This window comes from Vulpes lagopus, chromosome 8 (assembly GCF_018345385.1).
Source record: "Vulpes lagopus strain Blue_001 chromosome 8, ASM1834538v1, whole genome shotgun sequence".
NCBI classification, from domain to species: Eukaryota; Metazoa; Chordata; class Mammalia; order Carnivora; family Canidae; genus Vulpes; species Vulpes lagopus.
Genome location: NC_054831.1, coordinates 103597044 through 103615219, shown reverse-complemented (window position 1 = coordinate 103615219; position 18176 = coordinate 103597044).

Sequence of the window (18176 nt, the reverse complement as noted above, 5' to 3'; positions counted from 1 at the left end):
GTGAGGCTGAAGGAAGGCTCCTTAGCAACTACCTAGATCCTTAAGATAGGGCGAGGCCGTAATGACATTTAAATGTGTAAAAATTAGATTTTTAAGTCCCCAGAGAGGAACTTCTGGAAAGGACCATGCTGGAAATGTGCTCAATTAATCAATCATGCCCAATCCATTTAATGGAATAGTATGAGGCCATTAAAAGAATGTGGCACATCCGTATCTCCAGATATGGAACCTTCTCCAAGAAATCAGTAAACGAGAACATCAAGGTAAGGGATGGATGGTAAATAAGTGCCCGGGATCAGGGTTTCTAGAAGCAAAGAGAGACAGGGATTCTTGTGCTTCAGAAGCAGGGGTTGCTCCCAGGAGAAGGGGGGGTATGGAGGGATGTGGGGATGGGGAAGGGCGAGAGACAACAGCCCAGCAAGGTGTCCAGGTCACCTCCACGTCAGCTGTAGCCTGGCCCTGCTGGGAGCGCTAGGGCGTGGATTGCTCCCCTGTACCTGGCTGCAGGGTGCAAGGGAGGGTGGAAGGCTCTCCGCTGAGGAGGGTGAGCGCGGCAGGTGCACCGGTCAGGCCACCTGGGCAGAGCTCCCGCTGGACCTGCTGCAGAGGAGACGCTGCCCTTTGTGGGAAAGGGTAGAAATGCCTAGAAATATGCTTGTCTGTATGGAGACTGAGAGCAGAGGCTCTCATCCTGGAGCCCAGGGAACCCCAAGTGCTTCTGAGATAGGAACCTAGTTCAATAGAATTGGATTCTTTTTAATCCTCTGTATTTTGATCCTACATGTTGTCAAACATTGTTCTGAGGGGCATCCACAGGCTCCCTGGACGGCTCAGGAGCGCGTGGTGCACGCACACGAAGACATTCGAGAACGTAGCAGGGCCTGCTTTGTGGGCAGGCCCGGGTGGACTCTTAGGGGGGTGGGCTCAGCCCAGGGCAGTCTTTGTACGCCCTTTTGCACTACTGGAATTTTTGCCGTGTACATGAATCAGATTTTAAAAAGATAAGAGAAAAAAAAGAAAGAAATGTATTTTAAAAAGGTACCTACTTCTCCAAAGAACTGGGAGGAAAGAAGGGGGAAGAGCAGATATGGGGGAAAGTATCTCTCGAATGAACCTGATTGTTCCTGTGTTTTCTTTTCACTCTCATTTCCTGGGTTTTATACCACTTTCCCAACTGCTTGCTTTCCTCTTCAAAAAGTCCTGTCTGTCTCTCTAATGCTTGTTTGCGATTTTGAACCTGTTTTTGCACACTTGGGTGGAATCTGCTGAATTATCTTTTACTGATTTTTGCCCAAACTTTTTTTAAAGATTCATTTATTCATTCATGAGACACACACACACACACACACACACACACACACACACACAGGCAGAGGGAGAGGCAGGCTCCCCAGGGGGAGCCTGATGTGGGACTTGATCTCAAGACCCTCGGATCATGACCTGAGTGGAAGGCAGATGCCCAACCACTGAGCCACCCAGGCATCCCTTTTGCCCAACTCTTAATCGAATGATAGCTAAAGTGGATCGTCATTGTTTAGCCTATATACCTACTCTCACCAAATAGATGGCTTTAGTCTGTATGATTTTTTTTTGGGTCAAAAGCATGTCTTCAGATGGAGAAAATATTTCCGTGATGAGAATAAATTTGGGGGGTGGTTTCATGCTCAAGATGGAGGTTTTTAATCAGAACACATTTGAGGACATTAGGTGTCTCCTTTGTTCACAATATACTTCCAAAGAGTCAAGATGTACTAAATTCTACCTCTCAGGATTTTAAAATGAATGTGCATTCTCCACCACTTCTGTTGCCAAGGGAGCTCACATCTGCCCTGGAAAACCTTCCTGTGGAGCGATGTCAGCAGAGATAAATGAATGAGAGTACATGCGGTTCTGTAATAATAGTGCAATTTGGCTAAGGGGTGACATCATCTTTTCACTGTTGTATCTGCCAGTCTAAGTAGCAATAAGTCCAGCTGAGCTCGAGAATGAGTTGCAGGGAGAGTACACGGGCAAGGTGGGATGAAACAAAACATGGAATGGAAAATTAAATTTAAAAAGAAGGTAGCTTTGAATAGATCCAGTCCACGATATAGTTTTTCTTATGTATGGTTCTGATTTAATTACCACATCATAATTTGCCATCACGTTGGCTTATGTGGAAAGATGCAAAGCTTCTTTCCTAATGGCTGTTTTGCTATAATGCACATGGGTACCACCAGAGTATAAATAGGGACGTTGGAATTGATTTTAGTCTTTAAAGGGCACATTTAAATGCTGGCAGATAAAATGCCTTTATCAGTTCAATCTACTCACTGCAATTCCACATGCCTCACTGGTAACACTTGAAGGAGGGTTTGCTGGGTTTTATTTGGATATGGAGAGAAGAATATCACCATCCTTCGTGCTGATGCACCCTGGACACATTTTGTTTCTGGGAAGGAGCAGTATACGACTCTCTGTTGGTTCTTGGAGGGCTGGATCAGTATTTACTCATTTTTTCCCCCTCCAAGTAACAGCTTTATTGAGATAGAATTCACATACCGAAATATTGCTTCTGTTTGCTAATTTTTTATATTCCTGTTCTCTAATGTCCACGGGCATCAGATGATGAATTTCTGCAAAGGCACTGGTAGTGGTCATGAGGAATAAATACTGCAGATGAATCAAATCAAGGAATCAGATTTCAAGGCTGGATTAAGGAGTCATGAAAAGGAGAGGCAGAAATGAAGGACACAGAGAATTCTAGAAGTAAAATGAGCAGTTGGTTATTGAAAAGAAAATCTTCTGCCATTTGAATAAAGACCCAAGTGCTCTCATTGTTGGCTCCCCACATGGCTGTGTCTTTTTTGAACAGCAAGTCACAAGATCAAGACAGTAGAAGGAACTTAGACTTTAACTAATTAGTAGTAATGGAAATACACCCAGAGATCAACCACGAATTTCCTAGGCAATTTCATTTCCAAAGCACATTCGCATGTATCACAGGTGAAGTGTTTTCTACAAACACAATTTTTAACATAGGATTTTATTTGCAGAAGCTATTTTTGTGGCCTAAGGAAGAAACAGCTCATTGAAACAGAACTTTGTTGATCTGGTTACCAAGAATTCTACAAAATGAAGAATTCTGTGGAACACATGGGATCAGAAGTTCCTGAACACGGAACAGGCATATCTGGTAATAAAAATGTTCTTTTTGGTCCAGTATTCTGTTTATGCTTTAAAAGTGTAAGCTAAGACCCCACCAAAGCTGGTAGTGAGTATTATCCTCATTTTACTGATGAGAAACATGCTTCGGAGAAAGTTGTGTTAGAAGTGACAGAAAATTCTACTCAAACTGGCATGAGCAATAAAAGGTATGTGTCTTTCCACACGTGTACGTGTTTGTGTGTTTTGCTCACAGAATTGAAAAGTCTAGAGCAGGAACCAGCTTTCAGTGTGTTCATTTGATACCATCAGGGCCCGATTTCTCTAGACAGCCTCAGTTCTGTTTTCCTAAAATATATTTTTCTTCTAAGACCAGCTTTCTCCCTGAGGTGACAAGATGGTTGTTAATAGCTCTAAATCAAGTTGAAAAAAAAAGAAGAGTACCTCTTTCTGGCAGTCCCAGCAAAAGTTTAGTGATCATGTCTCATTGGCTGTGATTGGGTCACATGATCATCCCTAAATTTACTTACTGTGGCCAGAAGGTTACAGTCCTCTGATTAGCCAGGTTGTAGACAATAACTCCCAGGCTGAATACTTGGAGAGAGGGTGGGATGGCTGTCTGTAAGGGCAGGGAGGCATTCACCCAGGTTTTATTGAAATGTAATTGATAGATAACATTGTGTAAGTTAAAATTACCTAATTTTGTATTTCCAGTGTAGGCTGATTGAATGTTAATCTGATATTGACATGACTTTTTAAAATTTTTTTAAAAATTTATTTATGATAGTCACACAGAGAGAGAGAGAGAGAGAGGCAGAGACATAGGCAGAGGGAGAAGCAGGCTCCATGCACCGGGAGCCCGACGTGGGATTCGATCCTGGGTCTCCAGGATCGCGCCCTGGGCCAAAGGCAGGCGCTAAACCGCTGCGCCACCCAGGGATCCCGACATGATTTTTTTTAGATTAAAAAAAATTTTTTTTTTTTTGGAACTGGCTTCTAAACTTTTTGAGGGTAAGGGTTATATTTTGATAGTATTTGTGTCTTTGTGCACAGTGTTTATAGCATGTTTGTTTTCCTTTAATAAAAATTCAGGAGATACTTAATTGAGTTATTGAAATAGTTTTCCTGGTGAGATTATCAAATTAACGTGTACACTGCTATGGGAGCAGCTGGTTACTGATTCCTTATCCATCATGGTGAAAGAGAGGAGGGGAGGATGGAGAATCCATTTCTATAGGGCTTTCCAGATGATTCTTTTCAGAGCATTTAAAAATTTGCTTCAAGATTTCAGCATATAAATATCAGAAGGCAGGTTGACTAACATGCAACTCTTCAGCATATCACATATAGCCAAGGACGTGATGTTGGAGTCAACATCCATGAGAAATCTTTTGGAAGAGGAGACATACAACCGTAAAAAGTCAAAAAGAATAAAATCAACAAGAATTAAAATGGAAGAGAATGACTTTGATTAAATTGTGATGTTTCAGTTGCCTATTGCTATGTAATAAATTGCTCCAAAACAGAGTGGCTTACAACACCAGTCACTTATTATGTCTCATTATATGGGTTGCCTGGGCTAAGTGTGCTGGTTCCTCAGCTCCATTTGGTGTAACTGCAGTCACTCATGGAGCTGCATTCAGTTGGGAGCTCGGCTGGGGCTGGAACTCCTGAGAAGGCCACTTACTGTTGAAAGTTTCTCTTCTTGTGATGTCTCATCATCCAGTAGTCGGCCTCACTTCTTTGCAGTATGATGGCTGGTTTCCAAGAGGAGGAAACAGAAGCTGCCAGTTCTCTTAACTGGGCTCAGAAGTGTCAGGACATCAGTGCTGTTACATCTATTGGATAAGCCAAGGGACAGGGCAGTCCCAATTACAGAGTGAAGAAAGGAAAGTAGACTCCATCTTCCAATGTAAGGAGTGTGCAGATGGAGGGGAAGAATCGCTGGTGGCCATACTGGGGTATTTTCTACCATACTTATTTAGAGATACAGCTGGCACACACGGTAAGAAGTGGCGATGCCTTTGGGCCATCTAAACCTAAGCCTAAAAGCAATCCAAGATCCATGCAATGGAATACCATTCGGAAATAAAGAGGAATGAAATACTGATACATGTACAACATGGGCGTACTCAAAGCCATCATGCCAAGTGGAAGAAGCCAGACACAAAATACCATGTGTTGCATGATTCCATTTGTATGAGATGTCCAGAAAAGACAACTCTAAGGAGACGAAAAGTAGATTAGTGGGTTCCTGGAGGTAGGAAAGGGGGTTAATTGCCAATGGACATGAGAAATCTTACTGGGGGTGATAAAAGTGCTCTACAGCTTATTATGCTTATAGCCCCATAATTCAGGAAATTTAATGAATATCACTGAATTGTACACTTAGGAGGAGTGAATCTCATTGTATGTAAGTTATATTTCAATGAAGTTGTTAAGAAAATGCAAAATGGTGGCCTTTCATTCAAGAGACATGTTCCTGAAGGCTTTGCATAATTAAAATCTTCAGAAGGGAAGGTAATTTCCCCACTGGAATGGGTAAAGTGGAGGGGATGTATTCTCAAAGTGGAAAGCCCCACAACCTATTTTGGCTATTTTTGCTCGGAGTGCTTTTGTTCTCTTAGCCTTACATCGTTCACACAATACTGTCTCCTAATTTAATAATACAGTATATCAAGGTTAGTATCTGGACTCCTTCCCTCGCTTTTTGGACTGGATTAATTTCCAGTCCAAAGTCACTGATTTTCCAGTGGGTTTTTCGGTAATAGTGCCATCACTTAAGTAAACATCGGCATGACCCTGTTGAAGATTATTCAAAAGATTTTATTTTATTTTTTAAATTTATTTTTATTTATTTTTAATTTTTATTTATTTATGATAGTCACAGAGAGAGAGAGGCAGAGACATAGGCAGAGGGAGAAGCAGGCTCCATGCACCGGGAGCCCGACGTGGGATTCGATCCCAGGTCTCCAGGATCGCGCCCTGGGCCAAAGGCAGGCGCCAAACCACTGCGCCATCCAGGGATCCCCAAAAGATTTTAATTAAAAAAAAAGATTTATTTATTGAGAGAGAGAGAGAGAGAACAAGCAGGGGGAGGGGCATAGGGAGAGGGAGGAAGAGAGAGAGAAATCTCAAGCCGACTCAACACTGCGGGCTCCATCTCAGGACCCTGAGATCATGACCTGAGCTGAAATCAGGACTTGGATGGATGTTTAACCAACTGAGCCACCCAGGTGCCCCAAAAGATTTTAATTCTTAACAACTGTCACATTTAAAGTGAGGGCACAACCGCTACAGAAACCCCTGGTGGAGGCTCGGGTGTGCATGAGTGATGGTTTCTGCTGACCAAAAACTGCCAGTGTTTCTGTTAACCACTCAAAGCAACACTTTCCTAGGCATGAACCCACATGCGGTCTGCAGGTCACTCAGCCCACCCATCTTGAAATTTTGCAAGCATCAACAAGTTTTTACATTGAAGGGGGGACTTCACATTGTTTAGAATATTACCCACAAGGTGCCACTTTGTTCTTATCTCTGTGTTGCACCATTTGATTCAGTTCGAATCACTAATGATTCAAATTCCCATGAGATGCAAAAGCACCACGTTATAGAGTTGGTGACAGTGAGGACTTGCCAGCCTGGCCTTCCCGTCCCCACCGTGTTATTGCGATGGGAAAGCCTCAACATGAGCGTGTGCATTCCAGATGGCTCACGGGCCTTTAGGATTTGCTTCTCTTCAATTTGTAGGGAGTTTGCGTCCCATGAATTTGCATTAAGTTTCAGGTTAGAGTCAATAATCCTAAATACCAAACAAAACCTGTCTGATCCATTCAGCCTCTGAATCTTGTCGGAAACTCCAAAATTGGCTTGGGTTTTCATCAAGGATTTATGAATCTGGGCTGAATTTGAGGTTCATAAAAGGACTCGGCCAGAATTGCTTTAGTCTGGAATTTCAAAAGAAGTGTTTTGCACATTTCTTTCAAAACACATCAAACAAGTCGTCAACGTCTGCTGGATTTATGTCCTGCTCTTCCTAAATACTGGACTATCCATGTTGGGTCTTTGTTTCTTTGTCAATGTTATGGGTTGAACTGCATTACCACCCCCCTCCATTTATATGTGGAAGTCCTGACCCCCCATGACCTCATTATATGACCCGATTGGAGATAGGATTTTATAGAGGTAATCAAGTTAAAAATAAGTTCTCTAGAGTGAGTCTTAATCCAATTATACTGGCGTCCTTATGGAAAGGAGGAATTGGGATACAGAGATATCCCCTTAGGGAGAACATATGCGAACATCAAGGTAAAGATCAGGGGTTGATGTATCTAGAAGCCAAGGAGTGCCAAAGATTGCCTGCAAACTACCAGAAGCCAGGGGAGAGGACTGGGACAGATTCTTCTTCCCAGCTGGCAGCAGGAACCAACCCTGCTGACACCCAGGCCTCAGACTTCTAGCCTCCAGAACTGTGTGATGATAAACTTCTGTTGTTTAAGTCATTCAGTATGTGGTACTTGGTTACAGCAGCCCTACACTAGCAGAGTAGCAAAATTGGTGAAATAAGAAGATAGACAAATGACATTTGTTTTGGGCCTTCAACAAATCCTTTCAGTGCATTATGTCAGTTGATTTTCAACAGAAAACTCACAACGGTAGGCATCCACCTCATTGTACACATGAGGAAATGAAGACCGAGCAGCTTGGCCAAGATTGCACAGCTCATTACCTTTGCTGATGCTGGGACGCAGATGGCCTCACTCCTAGTTCAATCCTTTGGTGCTTGTTGGTGGCAGAGCTTGAGAATTAGAGGCGGGATTAACAGAAATGATCTTAATCTACAATACTAGCAGTTGAATGAGATGACGGGTTTGTTACTCTCAGTGTGTCAGGCACTGTTCAAGGCCTTGTCAAATGAACCCACTCATTTACTTCTCATAACAACCCTATGCAATAAGTGTTATTATTCCCATTTTTTAGGAAAAAAAGTGAGACACGGAGAGATTATGTAACAAAGGAAATGTTTTCATGTGAATGAATTCCTAGAGGGGAAGTGGAAATTTGCTCAATTTCTTTCTCTGATGATTCTCTCTCTCTCTCTCTCTCTCTCTCTCTCTCTCTCATGTCCAGCATATATCAGATCATATATCATATATACATCATGTATCAATTGTGAAAAAAAAATTCAAGAGACTTTACCAAAATATCAGGTCAATTATTTTAATATTTTCAGAGTACGTTCTCTAGGCTTTTTTCTGTTTGCATAAAGAGTCTTTACATAGGGCAATCATAGCATGTATAAAAATTGGTATTCTGCTTTCTTTCATTTTTCTATGATACTAGAAGCCTTTTCCTTGTTTTAATGCAGGTCATATCTGCTGTGATCACTTTATTTTATTTTTTAAGTTTTTATTTATTTACTAATCTTTACCCCCAACATGGGGTTTGAACTCATGACCCTGAGATTAAGAGTCCAATGCTCTTCCAACTGAGCCAGGTAGGAGCCTCTACTGTGATAATTTTTTTTTTAATTTTAAAGATTTTATTTATTTGAGAGAGAGGGCACACTCACGAGTGTGAACACAAGCAGAGGGAGGGGGAGAGAGAGGAGCAGAGAGAGAGAGGGAGAAGAGGAGAGAGAGGGAGAAGCAGACTCCCTGCTGAGTGGGAGCCTGGTGTGTGGGGCTGGATCCCAGGATCCTGAGATCATGACCTGAGTTGAAGTCAGACGCTTAAGTGACTGAGCCATCCAGACGCCACGTTGCTATGATAATTTTAATGAATACTTCAGAAATTCTCTGTTAAGCCACAGAGGCTCTTCTTTTTGGAAGGATTGAAGAATAACCTGACTATGCTTGAGGAAAAAGTCAACCTGCAATTTGAATAGGTTACTTGCAATTTTATGTTTCTATGCTTTGGTGCTTAATTAGCAAAAACTACTGATGTTTATTGAAAGCTGTTCCAGTTGCTACTGCTGCATAATTCATCATCCCAAACTTGCTGTAAAACACAGTCATTTTATTATATTCATGGATACTGTGGGTCCAGAATTCGGAAAGTGTATAATCAGCACAATGACACATCCTATTCTGTTCCATGATGTCTGGGGCCTTAGCTGGGAGCACTTGGAGAAGAGGGGCCAACTTGACGACAATCTGAGATCATCCAAGGGTGATCTACACTCACGTGTCTACAGGGTGAAGTTCACTATTGACTGAGGACGCGGCTAGAAACTTGGCTGGAACATCTAGAGCTTTCTTCTTTGTACTTGGACCTTCCCCTAGCATGGTAGTTGGGTTCCAAAAGCAAGCATTCCAACAGAACCAGGCAGAAGCTGTGAACTTCTTATGAACTAGTTTTGGAAGTACATAGTGTCACTTCTACCATTAGTCATAAACCCTCTGACCTTCAAGGAGGGGCCTGGACTCCCATACCTTGATGTGAGGAAAGTTAAAATCACATTGAGGACTTGTAGGATGGGATTTATTGTTGCAGCTAGTTTTGAAAAATGAAACCTGCAACAAAGTCCTTGAAGTAAAACTCTCTATTTGTGATTTTGTGTTTGCTCTTATAGTTTTTGTGAATAAATATACTTAAAAAAATAACTGTGCCTCCCCTTTCTTTAATCTAGATTGACAAAATGTGGCTTATTTGGTATTTAACCCTTAATGAATAGTTGCTGAGAGATCGAACTAATCCTGGTTTCACCACCAACTTTATGACCTTGGACAAGTGACTTCTCTCTTTCCCTTTATTTTATTTTTTATTTTTTTGGATCCCAGTGTAGTTAACATACAGTGTTATATTAGTTTTAGGTGTACAATGTAGTGGCTCAGCATCTCTATATATATTACTTAGTGCTCAGCAAGTTAATCGCCTTCACCTATTTCACCTGTCCTTCCCACCCACCTCCTCTGTGACAGGTGACCTCTCTTGACTTATTTGTAATAACTGAACCTACCTCATTGGGCTGTTGTAAGGGTTAAATACATTAATGCCAGTAAAGAAGTTAGTAGGATACCTGGTTTGGTTTATAGTGATTACTCCATAAACAAACAGTAACTGTTGTTATTGACGTTATTGTGGTCCAAGTATGGATGGCTTATGTAATTTTTTTTCCATAGCTGATACAAGGGGTGTTTTGAACTAGTGCTTTGATTAAGAACAAACAAACAAAAACTTGGTTTCACCTTGTTGTAAAATTTTGAACAACCTTAAGGGAAGATGTGGGATAATAAAGAGTTGATTAAAAAAGGCAGCAGAATGAATTTAACTGAAACTTGAAGAATAATATGTCGAATTGGTGTCCTGAGGGTCTCAAAAAAATCCAAACGGAAAGTGAGTCCACAGAATTTTAAATGGAGGAAATGGGGCCTTTGAAAAGTTGATTTTATAATAAAATCTCCAGTGGTATCACCTGGGACCCCCATTTCCATTCCTCCACCACTCACCTCTTAGAGATTCAAGTCAACTAAGCTCAGGCCCATCTGGCACCCTTCCTGTGACTCTTTGCTTGTCCTTGTTTGTCTAAGACTGGGCTCCCTCATCTTTACTTGTATGTCTTCCCAGGGCCATCCATGTTTTACCTTCTACATTCTCTTGGAGAAAACATTGCCTTTTCCAGCTTTTACAAGAAATTGAATCCCACAGAGGACATTTATCATGATTTTTATGGGTCTATTAAAGACTGAGGCTGTGTGTGTGTGGGGGAAAGGTTCACTTTGTAGAGCATTTAAGAGCTTGTTCCTGCTTGCCTCTTCTTCATGTCTCATTCTTTACCTCTTGCAAGACTGAACTCCAGATACCAGACCCTCCCAGACTTGAGTAGCCCACTAGGAAGCATAGTCCAATTGACCAGCTAGAGAGAAAAGGAATGGAAAAAACTTAAACCAAGAAAGCATTGGAGAGAATCGAAACAACATCTTCACATACATGAAGTTTAATGCTGTTTTTAACCATGGAAATGCAGTTTGACTGGAGTATGCTGAAGTAAGCTTTATACACATTATCTCATTTCATCCTTCATCCAGGACAATAAAATGAGTACTATACCCCCATTTTACAGATGAGGGGACTGAGGTGCAAAGAAGAGAAGGAGACAAAGTTATCTGAAGCCACGATGTTTAATTGCAGAACCTTCCCCTTTAACTATTATTCTGTTCTATATTATTGATAACTCTGTATAATCTTTCCTGTTACTGGGCTAAGAATTTTTCAGATGCAAATGATTTTAAGGAGGAGTTGTGTACACTATATGATCTTCAGGAGGTTTTTTTTTACTTTTTAGAGGGAGGCGTCTACGATCCCCTTTATTGATAAATTGGTGCTTTTCTGATTTTGCCTTTTCAAAGTGCTTTTTCTGTACTTACTGAAAAATATTTTAATAGAGAAATCACCAATGTGTAAGAGTTATAAATGAATCAATATACCATAAAAGATGTTCATTAGGAAGATAAGACCTCCTTAGTTTTTTGGTAATTATTTTATGATATTTCTGATTAATGATTTCATTTGGCCCATTTCAGTGTTCAGTGGTCTTCATTTGTTAGTGTTGATTATAGGATGTCATGCCTCGTTGGAATCTGACTCTTTTTGACCAACAAATGTGAATTAAAATCAATAGAAATGTCATTAGCATCCCAATATCATGAAAGATAATACAACCATTTCTCATGCATTCGGTTTATTAAAATTTGCTAAAGTGTGAAATATGTAGGACAAGTAATGATGTTTTAATCTTTCACCAAGGTAACAATTGAAAGCTGATTGATTCCATTCAGTAATTATAAAATCAGAATGATGGAAGATTGTAATCAAGTAGGATTCATTCTCCTACTTTGTCACTCCTCCATGCAAGATAAAATTCTCATTTGCATCATCTCTTTTATCTGAAAAGAAATCAAACGTCTGTTTGGTTCACTAAATCTAAGAGATAGATAATAGCCTTTCCTGACTCTGGAGGGGATGGTGAGGCAGCCTCTGCCTACTAATAGAGAAGAGGGGACAGCCTTTCCTTAAGACTAGATCATCTCTGTGAGAAGAGCCAACTCTGTGGGGATCTAAATATTCAAACTATAACATTCATCCAACTTTTGCATGACCTACCAAGAGAGGTAGGGGCTTGTCTGTTTGGGTCCTGCTCTTCCTGGCTTCCTTAAGACAGCCCTGGATGAATGTAGCTGACTAAACATTATAGGCTCTCAGTCAATTCAGTTGGCTTGTATGGTGCTGGGGGGAGTCTTTCCTTATTCCAAAAAGGCTGGCAAGAATCCTAATTTCCTTGTCTTTGAAGATACAGGAGAATTACCATCATCCCACGGATACGCGATTGTTAGGTTGGGTTTAAAGAGTGGGGAAGAGAAGAACAGAAGGGTCAGGAAAAGGGAGGCAATTGAGTCTATGCTGGCAAACATAAAATGTAGAAATTCAAACCTTGGAAGAGCAGGTGACCAAGAAATTTGGCAGGTGCCAATATCCATCATCTCATGGGTTTGGTTGGTGGCTTTGAAATGGAGGTTGGAGAGTAGACCGTACTTAGCTATCATTGTTACATAAAACGGAACATGCCATCAGCTAACTTGGGAACAATGAACTCTTACTGGGAAAATAGAAATTCCTCAGGGAAGTCTTTCTTACTGTACATGGCTCCTTCCTGCCCCTAATTAGATTAGGGCTCCTGATCTATATGTTGTCAAAGGACTCCATGCTTTTCCTTCATAGTACTTTACACATGATCATGTTTGTGGGATTATTTGATTAATGCCTGTCGCCCCACCATTAGACTGAAAGCTTCGTGAGGATAGGGACAGAGTGCATGTGTGCTTTTTCTTCGCCATTGCACTTTAAGTGTGGTTGAATTAATGTTCCTGGCATCTGCACCAAGTCTCCTTTCTCTTTCAAGAAGCTCCACTAGCATAACAACTTGGACGCCTTGTTAGGAATTTTTTCATTCATTGACTCAAAAAGCTGTGTGTCTCTTGGACCTTCTGGTTCCTACTCTGCTAGCCATATTGATTTATCATCTATGGGACCTGATTATATGCCACTTAGAAGTGGCAATAACGCATCACACAAGTTAATCAGGAAGTATTTCCATTCTCAAAGGATGGGAGGCTCTAAAGACTTTTTTTTACTGAAGTCGAGGATACGGAAGCTATGCCCTAGGAATGCCTTTCCATGGCTCAGGGAGTCAGGAGAAAACATTTGCTATACAAATATCTACTTTTATTGTTTTGTTACAGTTGCTGACCTTCCAACAGATTTTCTGTGGGCAGTAGAGCATTGTGAAAAGGTTGTTATTTTTGGAGCCAGACAGACCTGAATCTGAATCCCAGCTCGAACAGTCACTAGCTATGAAACCTCTCATCAGTAAACTTGGGAAAATAGTGCTTGTTTTGCAAGGTTGTCCTGTGGATTAGAGATACTGTATTTTAGTGCCTGATACGGTGGCTGATAGATTTTAAGGACTGAATACATGGCAGACTATAGGAAAGATTCTTATAGCCAAATTTTTAAATGTGAAAAAAGGCCACAGAAACCAGATAATTCTCTGTAAAAGTCCACACCAAACTGTGTGATAGTGTCCAGGAGGAATGGATATAGCTTTTAAACTCCACGGACAGACAGTCTTTTCAGAATACTGGAGAAAGTTTAATATTCAGGAACATATGGGCATTGGTTCTACCTTCTTCACTACCCGAGACATTGCTTTGTTGATGAATACATCACAGAGCTACAAGGACTTGGCATTGGATCCCATTTCCCTTAGATGGAGGTACTAGATTATTAGTGTGAGTTCTGAAATGCCAGTGTAAGCCCCAAGTTTCAAAGCTTGGCAGAAAATTTGGTGGTTTTTCTCATCCTTGGTAGGACCTTTCCTGCGGAATGTCTACACCAGATGCAAGCTCTATAGGGGAAAGAGAAAAGCTAGACCAAAATACACAGTATCTAGTGCTGTTGTGGGAGGAACTTTTCTTCTGTGAAGAATTCTTGGCCAAGAATATTGGGAATTTGAGGCACATGTGCCAGAAGTGTTTGCGGCTGTTCTGAGCCCTCTGGAAACACTGCAGCCCCTCAGCCCTGTGGTTTTCATCCTGGCCGCACAGTAGAATCACCTGCGGAGTAGTTAAAGAGAGACTGATGCTTGGATCTCTTCACCAGACCAATTAAGCAAAAATTTTTAGGAAATAGGCCCACACATACATATTAAAAAAAAAGAAGTTCTCTAGGTGATTTAATGTTCCAGGGTCAAAGGTCACTGCTGGCCCAAATTTTTCCATACTAATTGCACTATAAAATCTCATATTCTCACATGTAGGGCAGCAGCAAGTAGAAGGGTGAATAAAACATAAGAGTATATATTTACTTTGGTGTGTTTGGTTGAGGGCATTGATCTGGGTAATAGACCTTTAGCTAATATCACCTGGAATAGAGAGCTCGTTGTTTTTTCAACCATAAAAACCCCATAGGAGGTGACATGATGGTTCTGGGAATGGCACATCAAGATGTGTCATTGTAAATGCTGAGTTTTTAGGAAACGCTCTTCTTAGAGCACTTCCCTTGGGCCTGATGGTTTGGCAGCTTTATATTCAGAAGCACTTAGCTGCCCATCCCACTGGGATCCTCCCTCTGATCTCAGAATGCTGAAGATGGCTATATTGGCAAAGGTAGCATTTAAATCTAACTCCTCCCATGAGCTACTTGACTGTCATTCCCACACAGGTGAGGACCTTGCCAGGTAGGCACCCATCACCTGAGTGTTAACTGCGTGGGTGGTATCTGTGGTGGAATCATGATGACATTGTGCTAGAACTGGACAGACACAAGAGATGTTTTGGGTCATTCCTCTCAAGGGGGAGGTTGCGGCCCAGGGAGGTAAACCCAAAGAGATGACAGGGTAGGCAGTGAGTCACAAAGCAGTTGAGTCTATAGTGCAGGTCCCCTCATACTGAGGTTATGGCTCTTCCTATCTTGTATTAGCCTATTTTTTCACTGTTTTCCTGGATTTCTCTCACTCTTCCTTTTTTTCTAGCTCCCCTCTGACTCCATCTGTATTAGGGCTCTCCAGGGACTAGAACCCATAGTATCCGCATAGATCTAAAGAGATTTATTAATAAGGTGTTGGGTCACGTGATGCGGAGACTGAGCAGTCCCATGATCTCGCCATCTGCAGGCTGGAGAGCCAAGGATGTAGTTTGAAGCTCTGGGAGCTGGAGATCTCCATCTGAGTCTGAATGCCTGAGAAGCAGGGGTGCCGAGGGAGGAGAAGCTCCATGTCTCACTTCAAGAAGGCAGAGAGGAGTCTACTTTCTCTGCTGTTTTGTTCTATTTATGCCTTCAAAGGATGGGATGAGGCCCACCTACATTGGGGAGGACAATCTGCTTTATTCAGTCCGCCAATTCAAATGCTAATCTCTTTTTGAAACACCCTCACAGATACACTCAGAAATGTCTAAGCAGATATCTGGGCATCCCAGGGCCCAGTCAAGTTGACACATTAAGTTAACGATCATACCATTTCCTATATCCCTCAAGTTTCTTTTTGATTTTGTTGTCTTTGGTCTTATGTCTTTAAGATTTTGTTTGCCTTGACTGAGCCTCTCACACTGGAAGATTGTTAATTCTTAGGCTCATTCAGTTTCAGTGAATAAAGGGACTGTTAAAGTTTGTGATCTGTAGTTCAAAAGTATAAAAAATTCAGTCAAAAGTAGAAAAAATTAGTAGGCGAACCAATGAAAGGGAAACCTAAAGTTAAATATTTCCTGCTCCTTTCCGGAGGCGGATGCTGGAATGGGGGCGGGGAACGAAGCTGGTGTTCTCTCCCTCGTAGATGGGAAGGGATGATGTTGGACAACTGAAGTGTGGTGTGAAAACTCATTTGAAGAAAACTTCTCTGGCATCTCAGCAGGGGAACATTTTTATCAACAGGATGGTTATTGCCTGCCTGGTTGGAATTTTTTATTTTCTGCATCATTCTATTTGAAATCATAGGGATTTGACCACAGGATATTTCCTTCCATTTGTAGGACATTTTGTATGTGGAATAATACCTTCTCCCCCAAACATTTTAGGACGTAAAAATGTATTAAAGTGACAAGTATTTTTCCCTTAGATATTGCCAAACGAATCCCTATAATATCAGAAAAAGGAAAAAACAAAACAAAACAAAAATATCAGAAAAAGGATAAAGTGTAGATCTAAATGTATTTTTGTTCAATTTCTTTTCTGTTTTCTTAACCTTCTTGGAGTGAGTAGATTATCATACAATTCTCTAGCTGGGCAAAATCTGTGTTCTGGCCTTTGGAAAAAATGACCTCTCTTTAAGTGCTTGTTAACATGCTACAGTGGACATTGAGTTATTTCTGGTGCTCAACATCTACTCACCCATTCCCCACGCTCCCATCAGGTAGTTACATGAATGCGCCACTCCCAGTCCCAGGGATGGAGCATATGACCCAGGCTTAAGCCAACGCGCACCCAGTATCTCCTGCCTGGGACTGTTGGCGTGAGATTGGCATGTGACCCCGTATGGCCAGTGGGACTGTTGAGAGAGAAACATTCACTGCTTCTGCACTTGAACCTGAAGGTACATGGGCTGTGGCTGCAGCCACTCGTAAAGGAGAAGCCCATTTGAATGTAAACCAACACAGGAGATGAAACCTGATAGGAAACAGAAAGTGTTTCAATATACTCAGAGGAGATTTAGATAATTGGACAGAGTTTGAGATAAATTAGTGAAGATAAATGTTGTGGGTAGAAAAGTGAGTCCCAAAAGATATTGTTGACGTCCTAACTCTTGGTACCTGAGAATGTGACCTTATTCCAAAATGAGGTCTTTGCAGATGTAATTAAGATGTAAGGTAAGGTGAGGCCATACAAGAGTAGGGCAGGCCCTTAATTTCAGGAGACTGATGTCCTGATAACAAGGGAGAAAAGATACAAAAAGAGACATACAAAGTGAGAAGAATGCCACATGAAGACACAGGGAGACACAGGGAAAAGGACCATGTGACTAGCAGAGCAGAGATCTTCCCCGGGGCTAAAAAGATGCCTTCACAGAGGGCATGGTCTTGCAGACACCCTGACTTCAGACTTCTTGCTTCTGGAACTGTGAGATAACAAATTTCTGTTCTTTAAAGCCACGTAGGTGTAATTTGTTACAGCAGCCCTACGAGACTAATACAATGGGTATGTAAAAAGCTTAGCATATGAGATAAAGGACTTAATTTAATTTATTTATTTAAGTAGACTCCATACCCAGCATGGAGCCCACCGCAGGCCTTGAACTCATTGCTCTGATCTCATGACCTGAGCTGAGATTAAGAGTTGGATGCTTAACACTCAGCCACCCAGGGACCCCAAAAGGACTTTATTTTTTAACTATAAGGAAAGTTAAAAACTTGTTCAGGCAGGAAAGGGTAAATATGGTATCCTGCATGACTTAATTGTCAAGACTTTACTACTCATAGTATTGTAAATATTGATTATTAACCTTACCCAAATTATATGTACTAGGAAGTATATATGTGTGGTGGAGCTGTGTGTATGTCTGTGTGTGTTTATGAAATCATCTTCCATAGTGCAAAGTCATTATAAGGTACCTAAACTCAAATATCTAGAAGCAGCAACATAAACAGGTTATTTAGAAATATGGACATACATAGCAAGTGATTCAGTTAAAAAAGAGCTAAAAACAGAAGGTGAAGAGGGCTGGGACTGCCTTGTTTTTGGAATGAGACTTGTAGAATTATTTGACTGTTTACACTACGGGCACAAATAACCTTCATATAAAGAAGAACTACTGGGGCTCCTGGGTGGCTCAGTTGGCGAAGCATCTGGCTTCTGCTCAGGTCATGATCTCAGAGTTCTAGGATCAGGCCCCGGGACCCCTCTGTGCTCAGCAGTGAGTCTGCTTGAGATTCTCTCCCCCTCTCCCTCTGCCCCTCCTCTGGCTTCTGCTTGTTCTCTCTCTCAAATTAAATAAAATCTTCAAAAACAAAACACAACAAAACAAAAGAAAGAAAAACTACTTA